Source organism: Hyperolius riggenbachi, chromosome 10 (genome assembly GCF_040937935.1).
Source record: "Hyperolius riggenbachi isolate aHypRig1 chromosome 10, aHypRig1.pri, whole genome shotgun sequence".
Taxonomy (NCBI): Eukaryota; Metazoa; Chordata; class Amphibia; order Anura; family Hyperoliidae; genus Hyperolius; species Hyperolius riggenbachi.
Window position 1 is genome coordinate 116913535 of NC_090655.1, and position 19593 is coordinate 116933127.

The following is a 19593-nucleotide window of genomic DNA, read 5'->3' on the forward strand; positions in this document are numbered from 1 at the left end:
GGGAAAGATGTAACTCTGGTGGAGTTTTGTCGCCACCTAGAGGATGCGCCCGGCTAACGGATAAGTACCATTAACTCTTTCTCCTGAATTGTCCCCTAGGAGTTCTTTTTTCATCTTCTCTAAAAAAAATTTAGCATTTTGCAATTGAAAATGCACCAAAAGGCATCTCTCTTTTTCAAACTCAGCTAGCCCACAGATGATAATTATGCAGAAATGAATCCCAGCTGAAGTGTATCACCTATAAACTGTTTTGCATGGGAACTGGTTGAATTTGTAGTTTTAAGCAGGGTGAAAGGAAAGAATACCTCATAATTCCTCTTTCAGGACACAAGAGTATTGTTTATTAGGCTCAGCCACCAATTTATCCGGTACAAGGAAAAATAAATGCTATGATGGTAAGATAATGACTATTTATCTGTAACGATCGGTGTCAGCACACAGAGAGAGTCTGATTATTTGTAATCTGCAGTATCACCAAGAATACAGATATATACCTGATTATTGAAGATCTGCAGAATCACAGATAATCCAAGTATAACTAACCTCTGGACACCTATATAGTGTGAGTGTTTGGTGCAACAGTAATGACTTTGAGTTGGACCACCCGAGGAGCAGGTGGTCTTTGGCAGTATGGGCGATACCGCCCTCTGAGAAGTGCAAAAACCTTCCAACAGCCTGGGACCTCCAAAGAGGTGGAGCCCCAGGCTGAAAGTAGGAAGGACCTGTGAGTGAGAGACACCTGAAAGGTGGATGTCACTAGCAGGTCTGGAGACTATCTCTTAAGGAGAGAGATAGCTCTCAAGGTCGGGCAAGCCAGGTCGGCAACACACAGACAGACAAGGTACATAGACAGAAGGCTGATTTGGTATCCAAAGGCAGGCAGGATTGGCAACAGATAATCAGATATGCGTAGGTACCGAATCAGAAAACAGAGGGATAGTCAGAAATGCAATAGGTCATAACAGATATCAAAACAATGCCTAGTCTTGGGTGTGAGGTCCGTGGTCTCAACACCCTGGAACTAGTCTGGAGTATAATATGATGGAACACAGTATCCCTAGTCTTGGGTGTGAGGTCCGTGGTCTCGACACCCTGGAACTAGTCTGAAGTATAACACAATTATAACACAGAGTCCCTAATCTTGGGTGTGAGGTCCGTGGTCTCAACACCATGGAACTAGTCTGAAGTATAACAGAATGACAACACAGAGTCCCTAATCTTGGGTGTGAGGTCCGTGGTCTCGACACCCTGGAACTAGTCTAAAGTATAACACAATGATAACAGAAGTAATCTGGCTCAGTGTGAATTCCCAGGTCCTCCTGGTTCTAACACACTGTAGGATCTGACTAAGGTCTGAGTGCTTCTACGTAAGTGTTCGCAACGGCAGACAGCCTGAGACTGAGCAGCAGTAACTATATATAGAGCGGCGCTCTCCGGCGCCACCCATCAGTGATCAACCAATAGTCACTTGCTCTGAGGTCAGCTGACCAACCTGGTCAGCTGATCCCTCCTTGGTTGTCATAAAGGTTCTGCCTTCCAGCGCGCGCGCGTATTCCTCAATCTGTGTGAACTAACAGACCCAGCCACACCAGACGCACGCTGCTGCGTGCAAACCGCCGTGCTGGACGCGAAATCAGCCGCCTTGCTGCCAGTACACGCGGCGGCTTTTCCGCGTTCTATTACAGTACCCCCCCCTGAGCAGTGGACTCCGGACACTTCCCCCCAGGCTTTCCAGGATGTGAGCTTCCATAGCTCCTTTAATTCCTCTGAGTGCATATGACAATCTGGCACCCAAGTTCTTTCCTCTATGCCATATCCCTTCCAGTGAACCAGATACTGCACGGAGTTCTGCACAAGCCGGGAGTCCAGAATCTTTTCTATCTCATACTCAGGTTGATCATCAATCAACACAGGGGGGGAGGGAGCGGAATCCACATGTACTGCCTGTGAGGAACCGGCCCGCGGCACGCCTGCGTATACCGTTCCCGACTGCGGGTTTGATCAGATTAAGCGGGGAACAGCCTTATTTAAGCTACAAACAAGGCTGGAACCCCTCAAACACTTCCCACTGCCACCACTAGCGTTGCTAGACACGTCCCCTCAGCTGTCGAGGGCTAAACACGCAATCTGCGTTTTCGTATTTGGGTCAGCTTTGCGCTTAGGCCGAATACGAGAACACCACGCATCCACACACACAGTACAGTTGTACAGTAACACAGCACAATCAGACAATGATTTATCATGCAAGTTACACTGTCGTGCAGCAAGCCCACTAACAGTCGTTCCGAACGATACTGTTAGACTTCCCACTCGGCTGTCGAGCGCAGAAGTGCCCCATACACACAATGCAATTACAATTTCATATGGTAGTGTTTCTCAAACATACAATTAGGCAATGACTTATACACAGCTACACTGCAGTCTCCTCTAGGCTATGAGGGTTAGTTTAGTATAGCAGAAGTCAATCTTATTAAATAATAATTTAATATTCCAGGAAAAAGTGGAACAATGCAGAACAGAATATATACAGAAGATGTACAAAAAACAAAGTAAAAAAGTTACAAGATAAAAGTTACAAAAATAAGAGGTTACAAAGATACACACCAAGCAATTTGCTTACCAAAAATACAGGAATCCAGATAAAAGAACCTTGGACTTTTGCGGACGGATACAATTCTGGTTAGACCAGGAGTCCACTAGCTTGGGCCAGGAGACCAGCTGCCGCTACCGTCAGGAGAGGACTGATTTGAGGTAGCTGTCCCCTGGTTTTTATAATGAAATATTCGCCTCGAGGCTGTAAGCCTGTGTGGACGGGGGGGGAGCTAGAGTTAATTACATCCTCAGTCATAATTGGATTTCCAGAGGCCTAGTCCATACCTAACGCTCGTCATATCCTTTCCTGTGATATGCCACTTGAAACCCTTTCCTGTCTCAGTTTTCAGATCATCAAAAAGGTCTTTTCCCCACTCCAGGTGACAATTGATTAAGGCTTCCTCCCCATCCCAGCAGGCCTGTCAGATGTAAATTCTAGAGTCCTTTGTTAGCCTTTGAAGTTCCCTGACTCTGTCCTGATTTGTATAATAGGACAATAGGGCTTCTAATTAGCTCCCTGCTCTCAGAGGAACTGAGAGTAATTGTATTCCACACTGTCACACAGACAAGTACAGCTTCTCCAAAGCCAGATGATGACCCATACATACGCATCTGAAGTACATAGCAGACAGGAAAATGAAAATATTATCCTTACATCATAAGCACCCCAGTATATTCCTGACACTGCCGGTTTAGCAAAGACACATGGAATGATCTTACCCCCCGTATGCTGGTAGGGAGATCAATAGCATAAGTGACATTATTAATCTTTCTGATCACTGGAAAAGGACCTGTGAATCTAAGGCCCAGTTTGGGTGACAGTTGTTTCAGAGCCCAATGTCGTGTGGACACCCAGACCAATTCCCCTGGAGAAAACTTCCACTTTACAGACCGTCTCTCATCTGCCCGTTTTATCTGAGGTAGAATGGTCTTAGGCTTAAAACCCCTGTATAGAGCGTCTGCTTTAGAATTTTTACTACCTGGTATGTGCGTAAGAGGTGACCGTGAGGGACAGAACCCGTCAGAAAAATCCGCACACTGCACTGCCACTCTCCCGACCTGTGTCGTGATAGGACCAACCTCAACTCTCCCCAAACAATGCCGATGACAATGAGCTGACCATTTCAGTAGCTGTCCTGAAGCCCAGTCAATCTGCGGAGAGTGGAGTTGTAACCAGGGCATACCAAGAGTTTACCATTGGCAGGACCAGGAACTGTAATTTTTCTTTATGCAATGTCCCTAAACAACATGACAATAAGGGGGTTTGGAAAAGAGATTGACCACTCCGCAACGTAGAGTCATCCACTGCAGTGACCAGAATCGGTCCAGTGGGAACAAGGGTATCCCCAATTTTTTTTTGAAGTCGTAATCAATGAGGTTCGCTGCAGAACCGGAGTCCACAACGCCTTCTGCGGAACTAGTCTGACCCTCCCATGTAATAGAGCAGGGAAGGAGCAGACGATCATTATTTAGAGATAAAGACTGCTCGCCTATGGTGTTGACCAACCACAGGCGACAGCATTCTCCTGGCCCCTTAGCACCATATAGACTGTGTTTTCTTGGCCTTCTGTGACTCTTCTTCACCTGACTTAGCCCTGAATATCCGATTTGCATCGGCTCGTCAGAGGGTGATGAAGATCGAGAAGAGTCGTCTGAAACAGACCTTATAGCGTTCCTACCACGAATCTGTTTCTGGTAGCGCAAACGGCGATCTATCTGCACGGCCAAAGAAATTGCCTCAGCTACAGATTTGGGCTCAGGATGTCCTATCATTACGTCATGGATTGCATCCGACAATCCTGCCAAAAAACAGTCTAATAGAGCATATGTTCCCCATCTAGCTGAGACAGCCCACTTCCTGAACTCAGCGGCGTAAACCTCTACCGATTTATGATCCTGTCTGAGCTTCTTGAGCTTCCTCTCAGCAGTAGACGAAATATCCGGGTCATCGTATATAATGGCCATGGCCCTAAAAAATTCCTGAACTGAGGACAACGCCTCATGTTCTGCAGGAAGGCAATATGCCCATGTTTGGGAATCACCTGACAATAGGGTCTTTATAAATGTTACCCTCTGAGACTAAGTTCCTGACAAGGTAGGCCTCAATTCAAAATAAGACAACACCCGATTCCTGAAATTCTGAAAATCAGATCTATGGCCAGAAAACTTTTCATGTACGAATATACGGAGGTCCGTGACTGGAGGAGATCGCACTGTATTTATAGTCAATTGAAGTTCCTGAATAGCCCCAGACAGTTGTGTAATCTGGTTTTGTTGGTTAATAATCACCCAGGAAAGAGCGTTGACTGCGGTGGTCAGGACTTCAACATGACTACGTAGTGAGTCCATTTGGTTTTGGTCTGCCGTTCTGTAACGATTGGTGTCAGCACACAGAGAGAATCTGATTATCCTTGTTAAATTGAGTCATCTTTTCTTTCAATAGATCATTCCATGAATAAATAGCTGTGAGTGTGTTATGCAATGACAATTCTTAAAGGATACCTGAAGTGACATGTGACATGATGAGATAGACATGTGTATGTACAGTGCCTAGCACACAAACAACTATGCTGTGTTCCTTTTTTTCTTTCTCTGTCTGAAAGAGTTAAATATCAGGTATGCAAGTGGCTGACCTCAGTTCTGACTCAGACAGGAAGTGACTACAGTGTGACCCTCACTGATAATAAATTCCAACTATAAAACACTTTCCTAGCAGAAAATGGCTCCTGAGAGCAGGACAGAGATAAAAAGGGGAATTTCTTATCAGTGCGGGTCACACTGTAGTCACTTCCTGTCTGAGTCAGGACTGAGTCAGACACTTACATAACTGATATTTAACTCTTTCAGACAGAGAAAGAAAAAAAGGAACACAGCATAGTTATTTGTGTGCTAGGCACTGTACATACACATGTCTATCTCATCATGTCCCATGTCACCTCAGGTATCCTTTAATCTTTGCGAGAATGACTATTTTTAATCTTTCTCCATTATTTTCTTCACAATGCAAACAATTCTTGGCAATCTAAGACTTTTTATATATTTTTTATGCAGTGCAGTGTGCTCCCCTGATTTTTTTTTCAGCTGGGTGGCATAACTAGCCAGGTGGAGCACGACGGGAGAATGCAGGGTCAGTGCAGCTCTGCTTAGAGCATAGTAGGAGGATTAAGAGGCAAGCCGATAACAGCTGGGTAATCACCCAAATCAGCTGGGTGGAGCACCCGGCTAAAAGAGCCTGGGGAGAACACAGTGTATGCAGGAAATTGCACTAATATTCTGTACTGTAACTGCCAAAAGTTTACATATTTCCTACACACAGTTCCAAAGTGTTGTGACCCTTGTGAGATGGGCCCCCAAGCTGTGACGGCCACCACGGGGAGGCACGGGAAGGGGTGTGAACATTGGGGGACCCCATCACAGTTTAGCTGGGCGACCCCATGAAACGCAGTTACAGAACTGATAAAAATGCTCAAGGAAATCCCCCGAATTAGATACAGTGTGAGAAGGATACAAATGACATGCATTGCTTATAATGAAAATGATGTCATTCCACTGCAGTTAAACTTTTTCTCATAGCTCTGGACTGAGTTGCTATTTACACCATGGATCCTGTTGGATCCAGTAGCTTTATTATCTGGCCAAAATCTCAAAGAGTTTCTGTTCTTAGAGTTATGAAGTGAACACTGATTCCTGGTAATCTAGAGGGGGTGACAGTATCACCCATTGCAGTCTGAGCCAGGACATTATTGCCTGTAAAACCTACGTAAATGTCACTGGAGGAGATGGCAGACACTACGTCAATGCTACTAATGGCAACCAAACATCTATGATCATGAATATATGTTGCAAATGATAGGTGCATTGGGATGTACAGACAGGTGCCCTACAAATCCATAGCAAGCATTAATTTACCAAAGTGAATTCCCAGCATGATTACGATCCACCTTTTGAGACAGTGGAAATGGTTCCAGTTCTTAAGGTCAATTACGGGATGCCATACGTAGTCTATTCTGCCATCTAGTCTATCTCTGAGGAAATCCCACTGACTGGTTCAAATTTAGTGGATAAAAAACTTCCTGAATAGGAAATGGCTGTGTGAAAATGGGAAGCTTGCTGGGCAATCTGTAACTGGGTGTTTCAAGTTCTACCCCATAGAACCATATTAATCCATGCCATGCACTGATGAGGATCAACCAGTCTGAAATAGCCTGTATGGATGTTGGATTATTGTGACTCTGTAATATTGACAAGCTGACACATCATTGCATTCCAGCGGTTCTGGAGGTGTGTTTAGCTTTCAGAGACAACAAAGAGATGATTTGTATATTCAGCAGCAATGCATTGTGGGACACCTCATATACTCACTCCAACCTGAATAAACGCAAATACCTTCTGTTATAAGAAGACAAACTTCTGATCTGTGAAAATGGTAAAAGGAGCAGCCGTGACAATAGGAACCATTTCTATGACAGTCTGAAAAGATTATCATGGTGACTTCAGAAAACGGGAAAAGAATAGAGGAAAAAAATAAATGCCTGCTAGGGCTACAACTGAAAAGCAGATGGTTTCAGGGAGCATTCAAATATTAAAAAAAGAGAAGTGCTTGTTGTTTCCACAATGTTTGAAGTATTTCAGAGGAATGATTTGTCTTTTTGTACAGAGCTCAGGCATGCTGAAATGTTTTATCTATCGCAGAATCCTTGTAGCGCAATACAAACTAGTTTCCAAAGTAAAAAGTTGTGGCTGCGGAAACTTGCAAAACAAGAGGAAAGTGGCTATAGAGATTTATACCAAGCATATGAAATATTGTCTAGCTGCTGCACAGGCTAGAGCAGCCTTTCTCAACCTTTTTACCTTGGAGGAACCCTGTAAATAACTTTTGGATCTCAAGGAACCCCTGCAAACAATTTTTTGGTCTCGAGGAACCCCTACATTTATTTTTCAGGAGGCATGGTCTTTAAATAGGTTAGGCTGCTAATTTCACTATCTCCTATTACACTGCCACTCATTATACTGTCTCCTGACCCCCCAATTTAGTGCTTCTTGTTACAGTACCACCTATTATAGTGTGCTCTATTATACTTCCCCCACGATGGGGTAAAATGCCAAGGTACCCCTGCAGAGTACTCAAGGAACCCTGGGGTTCCAGGGAACCCTGGTTGAGAAAGCCTGGGCTAGAGTCTAGCCTGTGCAGCAGCAGATATAGGGCTCATTAGAGGGTATGGGTAGTCAGGAAACAAATTGCCCACAACAAAAATAGCGGCATATCCCGGCCCTGGACAACGTGTGCATATATCGCATACAAGCGCGCACTTTGTCCGTGATGCTCAATCGCATTTGATCCCTGCCTGAACTGGTGGAAAAGAGCCTTTAAAAGCAACCAGAGGTGAGTGAAATATGAAGGCTGATATATTTATTTCTTTTTAAATAATACCAGTTGCCTGATAGTCCTGCTGATCTTTCTGGTTAGTAGTGTCTGAATCACACACCTGAAACAAGCATACAAATAAAGCAGTCAGAGTTGAGTCACTGGGCCAGATTTTTCAAAAGCATTACCAATAGTTTATTTCATCTTAAACAGTTCTAACCAGCAGGGGGAAGAGTTCTGTATGGTAATAAGAATATTCTTAAATCCTACTTAATAGCGGCAGTTTAGCGTGAATTTCTAGAACTGCACAACAGTTGAGAAAAGTGCAAATCCATTCCTAAACTGCCAAAAAATTAAGAAGTGCTTGATAGCACTTCACACAGTGGCGTAGCTTAGGAGCTGTGGGCCCCGATGCAGGTTTTACATGGGGCCCCCCATGCACTCTATACATAACAATTGATATGGCATGCCAAAACCTGCCAATGGCAACTACAGTGTCAGATGTGCAAGAAGGGGATGGGAAACAGTTTGTTAATGATTACCACTATTCAAAGTATCTATACAACTGATTATTATGAGCACAGGACCAATATAGAGCTAATGCTGAAGTTCAGGGAGGGCCCTAAGGGGCCCCTCTGGCCCAAGGGCCCCGATGCGGTCGCTACCTCTGCACCCCCTATTGCTACGCTCCTTGCACAGGTACAGTAGCTCTCAGTGAGCCGCATGCTGGAGCGCAGAGGAAGCTGACCTGGCGAGGTTGGCATCTCCACCGGAGGGGACCGGGAGCCACCGGAGCTGCAGGAAGGGCACAGGGCGGATGCAGGGGGCTGGAGGAAGCCCCAGGTAAGTTGATTTTGTATTTTTAATACGCTCAGACCATCCCTTTAATGATGAATACATGCTCCAGGGCCCCATAACAGCTGCTATGGCTATCGCTACGCCCCTGCCCGGCCAGAGCAAGACACGGTGTGCAGTGCAGGCTAGGCATGATTTGTGAAGTGCTCCTCCCCCTGCTGAATCCTGTGAAGCTGTTCTGTGCTTAACCCTTCCAGTGCTGGGCTTTGATGCAACACAGCAGATGTATTAGTTACTTCAGGGCTGTGGAGACGGAGTTGGAGTCAGAGTCGAGGAGTCGGAGCAATTTTGGGCACCCGGAGTCGGAGTTGGAGTCATGGCTTCATAAACTGAGGAGTCAGAGTTGGAGTCGGAAGATTTCTGTACCGACTCTACAGCCCTGCTCAGCAACAGCAATTTCCCTCATACACAGCACTGTCTGAGAAACCTTCCTAACTCCTCCTATTTAAAGGGAACCCAAGGTGAGAGAGGGATATGGAGGCTGCCATATTTATTTCCTTTTACAAAATACCAGTTGCCCGGCAGTCTTCTTGATCCTGTGATCCTGTGTCTCTAATACTTTTATCCAATGGGCTCTGAACAAGCATGAAGCAGATCAGGTACTCTGACTCAGCTGACTCAGGTTTTACTGGATTAGCCATATGCTTGTTCCGGGGTTGACTCAGACACTACTTTTGCCAGAGAGATCAGCGATACTGCCTGGCGACTGGTATTGTTTAAAAGGAGGTAAATATGGCAGCCTCCATATCCTTCTCACCTTGGGTTCCATTTAACAAGGAATCTGCACTATTTGGTGACAGTTCTGCACGGATTTCTAAAAACCTACAAATACATTGTGTCAGGCCCTTGATTTGCATGCTTGTTCAGGGTCTATGGCTAAAGTATTGGAAGTAGAGGATCAGCAGAACAGCCAGACAATTTGCATTGTTTAGCCACCATATGTCATAGGTATGTTTTCTGTACAAGTCTTAAGCTCCTTTCACACTGCACAGAAAAACATTCTGTTTATCGGTACTGAAGGGAATAGATTCGAACGGATGCAAACAGATCCTATGCAAAGCAATAGGATCTGTTCATATCAGTCCCTTTTGAACAGATCTGTTCAGTGCATTCTGTGAAAGGAACGCAAATTTGGGTCCTGCGCCGGTTCTGCTGGAAAGCGACAGAAGACGACGGAATCAATGCTAGCCTATGAGAGCGGAAGTTGTCAGTTCTCACCAAGTTGCTCACCACTAATGTTTTGCTAAATAATTATCTGCCACCATCCACGTGGATCCTTAGCTGCTGCTGCTACCGTCCATTTGGGTTGCTGCGCCGAAAAAACCCCCGCAGGTATCCAGCTCCCAAAGCTCCAGCTGAAGCGTAAGAATCCCAATGGTTTGCAATAGACCCAGGGCCGGCCCGCTCATGAGGCGGGGTGAAGCATTTGCCTCAGGCGGCAAACTTCTAGGGGCGGCACCCGCCCGGGGGGGGGGGGGGGGGGGGGGGCGGCCGCCGAGCCGGAGGGGTAGCGGGCAGGTCGGGGGTATTGGGCCTAGCGGTGGGGAGGGGGAGGACTCACCTTTTCCGCGTTCCAGCGAGCACTCCACTGTCGTCACTTCCTGCATCGCCGCCCACTGTATTGTAAGTGGAAGGCGATGCAGGAAGTGACGTCAGTGGAGCGCACGATGGAACGCGGATAAGGTGAGTCCTCCCCGCCTGTGCCTCTTACGATCTGCAAGCGGCTGCTTCCTAATTACAGCTGGAGGGGAGTGCAGATCGGGGGACCCAGGCGAGGGAGGGGGAGGCCGACCCCCCTCCCCACCGCTAGGCCCAATAACTCCGACCTGCCCGCTACCCCTCCGGCTCGGCGGCCGGCCCCCCCGCACCCACGAACGGGCGGCAGCAATTTTCTCCTAAATTTGCCTCAGGCGGCAAAAAGTCTAGGGCCAGCCCTGAATAGACCAATGGGAAACGTTCCTCTCCAGGGAGGATTCAAACTGCTTCACAAAGTAGTAAACCAAAGAAAATCCTTCCTGGTGCTCATGGAGGATACCCATTGACCATTTGCAAACCAACAGGAGTCTGATGCTTCTGCTGGGGTTCTGGGAGTTGAACACTGGCAATTTTCTGTGCAGAGGACTCGAACGGCAACGGCAGTAGAGGAAAGCGAATGTGACAGCGGGTGGAGATGCAAAAGCTGAATGGACAGAATCAGATGAAAAACTAATGCCAATCTAAAAAACTGATCCATTTAAAGAAAAAAACGGATCAGTTTTTACAGGATTAGTTTTCATCCAGTACAGTGTGAATCCAGCTTAAACATTCTCTCCCATACTTCCAACAGACACATGTAAACATTTAGCCATTAAGTAGTAAACAACGAACTTATACTGACGATATTGGTGATCTACGTGCTGATTAGCAGAAATGTAGACTTTCTTGGTGGGATGCACAAACAGCATCTGTGCTTTTACAGCCGGTGTCCACCTGCACAAACAACAAGCATCACAATCACACACTGCTGCCATTCTCCAGTTCATATTAACACAAGTGTCCTAAGCGGGCCTGAGAAATTAAAGCCAACTAGAACAACCCCTTCTAACAACTCTGCAAGCCAGCTAGAGCAACTCCTTCAAACAACTCTGCAAGCCAACTAGAGCAACCCCTATAACAATTCTCTAAGTTACTAACAGACAACAGCGCTCATATTACATCAGACCTACAGTAAAAAATGTACACTTTACCAAAATCAACAGGGGGGGGGGGATGTTTCTGATACCAAATGGCCTTATCATTTATAGTACAAATGCTCAAATGCTGCTTTTCCTTTCTGGTGACTTTTTACAATGTAACGGAAGAAGGAGTAGGAATCAGGAAGGTAATGAGAGAGGATGAGAGCATTGTTTTTTGTTAACATTAGAAGGAAGTATCTAAAAATTCAAAAAAATGTGCAAATTCAGGTTTCTTGAGAAGAAGCAGAACCTGAATTTGCAAACTAGTCAATTTTTATGATCATATCTGGTAATTACTAGAGATGGCCCGAACCACCGATTTTCGGTTCGCGAACTTCCGCGGAAGGTTTGGTTCGCGCGAACTTGCGCGAACCGCAATAGACTTCAATGGGGAGGTGAACTTGGAAAACTAGAAACACTTATGCTGGCCAGAAAAGTGATGGAAAAGATGTTTCAAGGGGTCTAATACCTAGACTCCCAGGTGGCGGAGTGGGATACATGCCAAATGTCCCAGGGAAAAATCTGGATTTGACGCAAAGCAGTGTTTTATGGGCAGAAATCACATTGTATGCTAAATTGCAGGCCTAAAGTGCTTTAAAACATCTTGCATGTGTATACATCAATCAGGTAGTGTAATTAGTGTACTGCTTCACACTGACACACCAAACTCACTGTGTAACGCACCGCAAACAGCTGTTTGTGCAGTGACAGCCGTGCTGGACTACTGCGCACCATGGCGAGATTGCTCTTCCTCACTGAGTGATGTCAGGTTCTGTAATGTCTGACTGCCTTATCAACTTTCCATGGTTCTTTCTCTACCATTGTTAAAGCTTACATCTATTTTTTTTTTAAATTACATTATCTGCTTGCGGTTCAGTACCTGCAACAACAATCTATTATGGAGGGCAAGTCTGCCATTGTGACCACGGGTAATGGCCGGGGAATCCCGGTTCTATTCTGGTCCGGAGTTGGAGCCTAAGAAATGGCTACCACCACACATCCAAGGAAGGCAGCAGGCAGGCATGCACGTCCCGAGGTAGTGACCAAAAATAACAATACAGGAGGAGGACTTTCAAGGCCCTGTTGTGTATTTGAAATGGATCAACTTTAAATCCTTTAACGAGAATATGTTATGGAGGGCAAATCTGATGGTGCCTTCACTGCGATTCACCAGGTTGGTCTCCTCCTCAAGGAGGCGAGAATCTTTTATGGAGGTCAAGTCTGCCATTGTGAGTGACCACAGGTAATGGCCAGGGAATCCTGGTTCTATTCCGGTCTGGAGTTGGAGCCTAAGAAACGGCTACCACCACACACATCCAAGGAAGGCAGCAGGCATGGCATGCACGTCCCGAGGTAATGACCAAAAATAACAATACAGGAGGAGGACTTTCGAGGCCCTGTTCTATTTGAAATGAATTAACTTTAAATCCTTTAACGAAAATCTGTTATGGTGGACCAATGATGACACCACTTGCCTTTCATAAGAATCTGTTCTGGAGGGCAAGTCTGTCTGCCATTGTGACCAGTGGGTAATGGCCGGGGAATCAGGGTTCGAATCTGGTTCGAAGTGGGAGCCTGAGACCCATGCTGTATAAGTAATGTACCTGCCCTGACTGTGCTTTAGAGACCAGGCATCTGTGGTCAGATGGACCCTTGACCCAGCAGAAGACAAACCAATTTGAACGCATTTGCCAAGAATGTGTTATGAAGGGCAAGTGTGCCATTCATTCAACTGTGTGAAACTTTTTATGGTACTTTCTCAGTACCATGGTGACTGACCAGGGGTAATGGCCAGAGAATCCTGGTTCGATTCCGGTCTGGAGTGGGAGCCTAAGAAATGGCTACCACCGCTACACATCCAAGGAAGGCAGCAGGCACGGTGTGGGCAAAGGAGCAGAAACGGCTACCACCACACATCCAAAGAAGGCAGCAGGCATGGCATGCACGTCCCGAGGAAGTGACCAAAAATAACAATACAGGAGGACTTTCGAGGGCTTGCTGTATTTGAAATGAATTAACTTAAAAACCTTTAACAAGAATCTGTTATGGCGGACAATGATGACACCACTTGCCACAACAGCTAGGTATATGCAGTGATGAGGTGGGTTCACTCAACACAACAGCTAGGTATATGCAGTGATGAGGTGGGTTCACTCAACACACAAGGTAGGTAAGTATATGCAGTGATGAGGTAGGTTCACTGAACACAACAGCTAGGTATATGCAGTGATGAGGTGGGTTTACTCAACACAACAGCTATGTATATGCTGTGATGAGGTGGGTTTACTCAACACAACAGCTATGTATATGCTGTGATGAGGTGGGTTCACTTAACACAAAAGGTAGGTATATGCAGTGATGAGGTGGGTTTACTCAACAAAACAGCTAGGTATATGCAGTGATGAGGTGGGTTCACTCAACACAAAAGGTAGGTAAGTATATGCAGTGATGAGGTGGGTTCACTGAACACAACAGCTAGGTATATGCTGTGATGAGGTGGGTTCACTTAACACAAAAGGTAGGTATATGCAGTGATGAGGTGGGTTCACTTAACACAACAGCTAGGTATATGCAGTAATGGGTATTACAATGTGCAGCTGCCTATGACACAAACTGGTAGTCACTGAATGTGCTGGGCCTGGCAGTGGCACACACACAGTATTAATTACAAAAGCTGTCTATGCAACACAATTGTCAGTTAGATCAGTGGGACACACAGAAAACAAAATAGAACACATCCGTCACTCGCCAACCTTTGTTACCTTTAAACGCTCTCTAAAAACACACTTGTTCTGACAAGCGTATGCGCTACCTTAGGCCACTTCCCTTTGTCCTAAGACCAAATTGCACTCCTACTAGGTATTCTAAAACACACAGCCTCTATATATTTGTTGCATACTACCCCTCCTCCTGTTCCCCCCCCCCCCATTCCCTTTAGATTGTAAGCTTGAGAGGGCAGGGCTCCTCCCCTTTTGTGTCTTGGTAACCATTATACATTTTATTCATCATGTTACTTTTATCACTGTCATTACCAATTCTATATTTTGCATTTTGTATCATTCTTTGTATTTTGTCACTAATTGTGTATCTTGTATTTTGGTGTACGCCATTGTCTGTATTATTATGTACCCCATGTTTGTTTCTTACTTTGTACAGCGCCACGGAATATGTTGGCGCTTTATAAATCAATAATAATAATAATAATCACAAGAACAAGATTAGCTCTCAAAAGAGCTGTTGTGGGGTGCTATTTTAGCCAATAAGAATCAGCCAGGAGCAAGCTAACAAGCCTATAACAGCCTAACTAATCTTTCCCTATGAGAGTCTGCCAGCAACTGTCCCTTCTCTCACTATTGCAGGCACATGAGTGAGTGTAATGGCCGGCACTCCCTGCCTTATATGGGGAGGGGGGAGTGGCTCCAGGAGTGAGTGTAGCCTGATTGGCTACAATGTGCCTGCTGACTGTGATGTAGAGGGTCAAAGTTGTCCCTAATGGAGCATTATGAGGGCGAACTGAACTTCCCTGAAAGTTCGCCTTCGTCGGCAAAGTTCGGCCAGACCCGTTCGCCGGCGAACCGTTCGGCCATCTCTACTAATTACACAGACAAATATAAGGTATATTTTCTTTAACTTGATTAAACCTCAGTACAATATTGGATGAAGTAATGATTTGCAATAGGCCAGCTCAAAAACATCCTATTTTGTTGCGGCCATAGTCTTTTGCACGTCTGCAACAGACAAACCCGACAGGTATGTTTATTCTACCCAGGGCTGTGGAGTCAGAGTTGGAGTCAAGGAGTCGGAGTCGGTGGTTTCATAAACTGAGGAGTCAGAGTTGGAGCACCGGTTGAGTAATCAATCAGGGTGACATGTATCATCAGTCAATGATCAGTAGCATAAGCGCTAATACATAGGATTATTCCCATACAAAGTTGCTGATCAGAGGAGGGGAGATCATGCTCAGTGCAGAGCAAGGGAAACTGTCTTGTAGCAGGTCACACCACATTATCATTACTCAGTAGCTTGTCTTGCGGTTTCCAATCTGTCTTCCTCTCCCAGCCAAAAACAGCAACAATATTGACAAGTTAATCTATTCTAGAGCAATCCCTAGTGTTAAAATTCTGCCACATAAAGCTAGCATCTCACAACATCAAGCAAGATTATCTGTAGAATCTTTATATGAATTTACTTACTTTCACTTTCCAAGATCAGCCTTCCTTTGAGAGGCAGTCTAGCATGACATTATGCTGACCTAGCAGCAAATGATTATGGGAAACGTAGTCTAGCTGGGATACTTGCTGTACATTTAGAGCAGGTCATCACAAAAACTACAATTCCCAGAAAACCTGATGACAATCGCAGCCATAGTAAAGGTAATTTCTTTTGTAGATTGAAAGGAAGTGCATTATGGGAAGAGTTGTTTATTTTATCTAAAGTACTTCATAGAAAACAGAACAGCCCAGCATAGTGTTGGAATGTGAATACAGTAAGCATTTCTTTGCAGTTAACACACACATTCAAACTCACTTCACCATTCAAACTGAATTATCTGTATTGCCACAGTAACTATGGTTTCTTTCCTTTCTTTGTTTAGTATTATCAATTTTAAATCACGCAGCTTTATTTTTGTATATTTTAACATTTAAAATACTTCCAAGAAATTGCTCAATGGGTTAAACAGCTCAGATAATCCTTTTTACCATTTGCAAGAGCAATCAAACAAATGAGGGATCTGAAGCGAGTGGAACTTTCAAGTTATTGCAGTACTTTCTAAATAAACCAGAAACATTTAAAGCGTACCCGAGGTGACACGTGAAATTATGAGATAAACGTGTATGTACACTGCAAAATATATGAATAACCAGGCTGTTTTACTTGTTTTATTTTGCTGCCTTAAAGGGACTCAGAGCTCTGTAAAAGTAAAAAAATTATACATACCTGGGACTTCCTCCAGCCCCATCCGCTCGGATCGCTCCCACGCTGCCATCCTCCCATGCCTACAGCACCGATACTGAGTCCCCGCACTTCCATCATTCAGCTCCAGTCTACGCAGGAGAAGTGCGCTCTTTGCATATCTCCCCAGCAGCTGCTGGAGAGATACGTAGAGGGCGCACTTCCCTTACGTCAGACCGGCTCCGACTGATGGAAGTGCGGGGACCCAGTACCGACGCTGCAGGCATGGGAGGATGGCAGCGTGGGAGCGATCCGAGCGGATGGGGCTGGAGGAAGCCCCAGGTATGTATAATTTTTTTTACTTTTACTGAGCTCATTGGGTACACTGTAAGGCCTGGAACCCACTGAAAACAGCAAACGCGAAACGCTACCGCTAGAGTTTTGTCTGAGCGGTTTGCAAGCGGATTCATGCGCGTTTGCGGTCGCGTTTTGCAACATTGTATTTTCTTGCTCAGCGGTTGCGTAGCGTTTTGCGTTTTTATCCTGATTGGTCCTGTGAATTATTTTTCATTTTGCTACAGTGTGCTGAACCGCAAAACGCTAGCAAAACCGCTCAGTTTAGGTTTTGCTGAGTGTTTCCGCTAGTGTTTCAATACTTTACATTGAAGCGCTAACGCTCCCAAAATGCTGCACGTCCTGCGTTTGCGTTTTGGGAAACGCAAACGCTCCTGTGGAAGTTGCCCCATCCATTAACATTGGCCCAGCGTTTTGGCAAAGTGCTAGCGTATCGCAACGCTGCCAAAAGCGCTCCTGTGGGTTCCAGCCCTAAGAGTTAGTTTTTAGGCATGGAAGTGAAGTTTCTGTCTTGTCAGTACCTTGTTGGGAATATAGTAGATATCATTGATAACAAATTACAGCCATAAACGTTTTCCTGGCATAATACAACTTCTGAGAGCAGGGGGAGATAGAAAAAGGTCAATAGTTCCTGTATTTTCATTTAGGGACACATAATAGACTGCCACTATAGTATGCCACACAAGTATAGACAAAATATTCAATCTACTTTGTAAACTTTTACATTTAAAATAAAATCATTGGATATCTAATAAAAAGGTCATTTTTAGGAGTAGGAGGATAAATGCAATTGTTTATCCCATCAGTTTATTTTCACCTCGGGTTCACTTTAAAGAGAACCCGAGGTGGGTTCTAAGAATCCAATTAGCACACAGAGGCTGGGTCTGCATATAATACCCAGCACTGTTGCTACACTGTTACCACCAGTCTCCCCCCTGCGCTCTGCTGTGCCCCCATAAATCAAATGCTATGCTGGCAACACGCAGTGTGTCACCAGCCGGCTGTTTATCTCTGAAGTGTCGGTCTCTGCCGCTCCTCCGCCTCCAATATCGCCGCTCCCCGCCTGCGTCCCTTCCCTCCAATCAGCGGGGAGGGAAGGGACGCAGGCAGGGAGCGGCGCTATGGAGGAGGGGGGGTGGAGCGGCGAGAGTGACACTTCAGAGGTAAACAGCCGGCTGGTTGCACACTGCGTGTGCAACAGAGGCTGGGTATTATATGCAGACCCAGCCTCTGTGTGCTAATTGGATTCTTAGAATAAATGCTGTGTGAATGAAGCAGGGTGAACTTTTGACCTTTATAAAAATCTTGAAAACTATAACAGATAGAATGATGATTTTCACAGGCACAAACCTCAAACAACCATGCCATTTTCATGTTTGTGCGCTGTTGTAAGGCGGGGAGGGGGGGAGTCTAGGTGAACTTTTGGCTTTTATAAAACTTTGTTTTTTCCCGTGACTGCTGCAGTAGTAAGGGATGCCCTAGGTGAAAATAAACAAATGAAATAAGCAATTGTATCTATTCTCCACCTCCTAAAAATGACTTTTTAAGATATTCCACAGTTTTATTTTATATTTAAATCTACTTTTTACGTTTTTACTGTTTTATTGTTTTTGCTCAATGACACATTCATTGATGTATGCGGGAGCTAAATTTTATGAGCTATTGACCTTTTTTTATCTCTTTCCTGCTCTCAGATGCCATTTCTACTAGGAAAGTGTTTTACAGTTGTAATTTCTTATCAGTGAGGGTCACACTGTAGTCTGACCCAGTCCTGACTCAGACAGGAACTTCCATTTACATACTTGATGTTTAACTCTTTCAGGCAGAGAAAGAAAAAAAAGGAACACAGCACAGTTATTTGTGTGCTAGGCACTGTACATACCCATTGTAACGATTGCGGAATTATTTCCGTGGTCAGCGCACAAGATGCGCGCTGACACTGCGGAAATCCTCCACAAGCATATAAAATAACAGAACCCAGCTTTGGGTGCAATGCACCTGTAGAGAGAAATTCCCACCGGCAGATGGGGCTGTGGAGTGCAGAGGAATAATCCTCTGCACTACCACAGATGTCAGATGGGAATTGTACAAGGCGAAACAATACAGGGAAAGATAGCCCTTAGAGAGAGAGAGAGTGAACACAGGGACAGAATGTATGCGTGTCCACCAATCTAGTCGCCACCCGGTGACGGTGAACACACAACAGCGAAGACCAAGTGGGAACGCAACCGCACGAATGGCGATTGCTATAAGTGACACAAGACTGAGTAAGACAGAGCAAAGGAACAGAATAACGACAGAACTGATAACAAACTGTAATCCAACACACAGGTGCAGACAGGACTAACTACACGCGGTCACCACACGTTAAGCGCAATAGCGACAAAGCGCGTGCGCGGCACGGTCACAACACGAGAAGCGCAATAGCGACAAAGCGTACCAACCCTGACTAACCACAGGAACACGAAAACAAAAGAGAACACGAACGCTTGCTAAACAGTTATCTCACCGAGACTACAGCAAGCGTTCGTTCCAGACAAGACAGACAACAGGAACAGGTCATATAGGATCCACTACTCTTCCGCAAGAGCGAGTGCGATCCGCACAACAAGACAGACCGAAGGAGTAACCAATAGCAACCGTAGCCGAGGTTATACTCAAAGATACAGACTACAGAAGGATCCACCGCCACTACCGCTAGGGCGGCTGCGATCCAAACAGACAGACAGAAGGAGTAACCAGTAGCAACCGCAGCTAAGGTTAAACTCCAAGACAGAGTACAGAAGGATCCACCGCCACTACCGCTAGGGCTGCGATCCA

At 45.3% G+C, this 19593-nt stretch overlaps 1 protein-coding gene across 3 annotated transcripts in view; it reads right to left on the reverse strand.

Moving 5' to 3' along the window:
• NUDT13 (nudix hydrolase 13) overlaps positions 1 to 19593 on the reverse strand; it is a 123055-nt gene that overhangs the window by 75488 nt on the left and 27974 nt on the right. The window contains exon 1 of one of the 3 annotated variants that reach the window (XM_068257670.1): positions 15720 to 15779. The exons of 1 other annotated variant lie outside the window; for it this stretch is intronic. The gene's annotated coding sequence lies outside the window, so the exon portion shown is untranslated. Of the gene's footprint in view, positions 1 to 11189; positions 11282 to 15719; positions 15780 to 19593 lie in introns of those variants that run through there. One more of the 3 variants, XM_068257671.1, reaches the window with a different exon arrangement.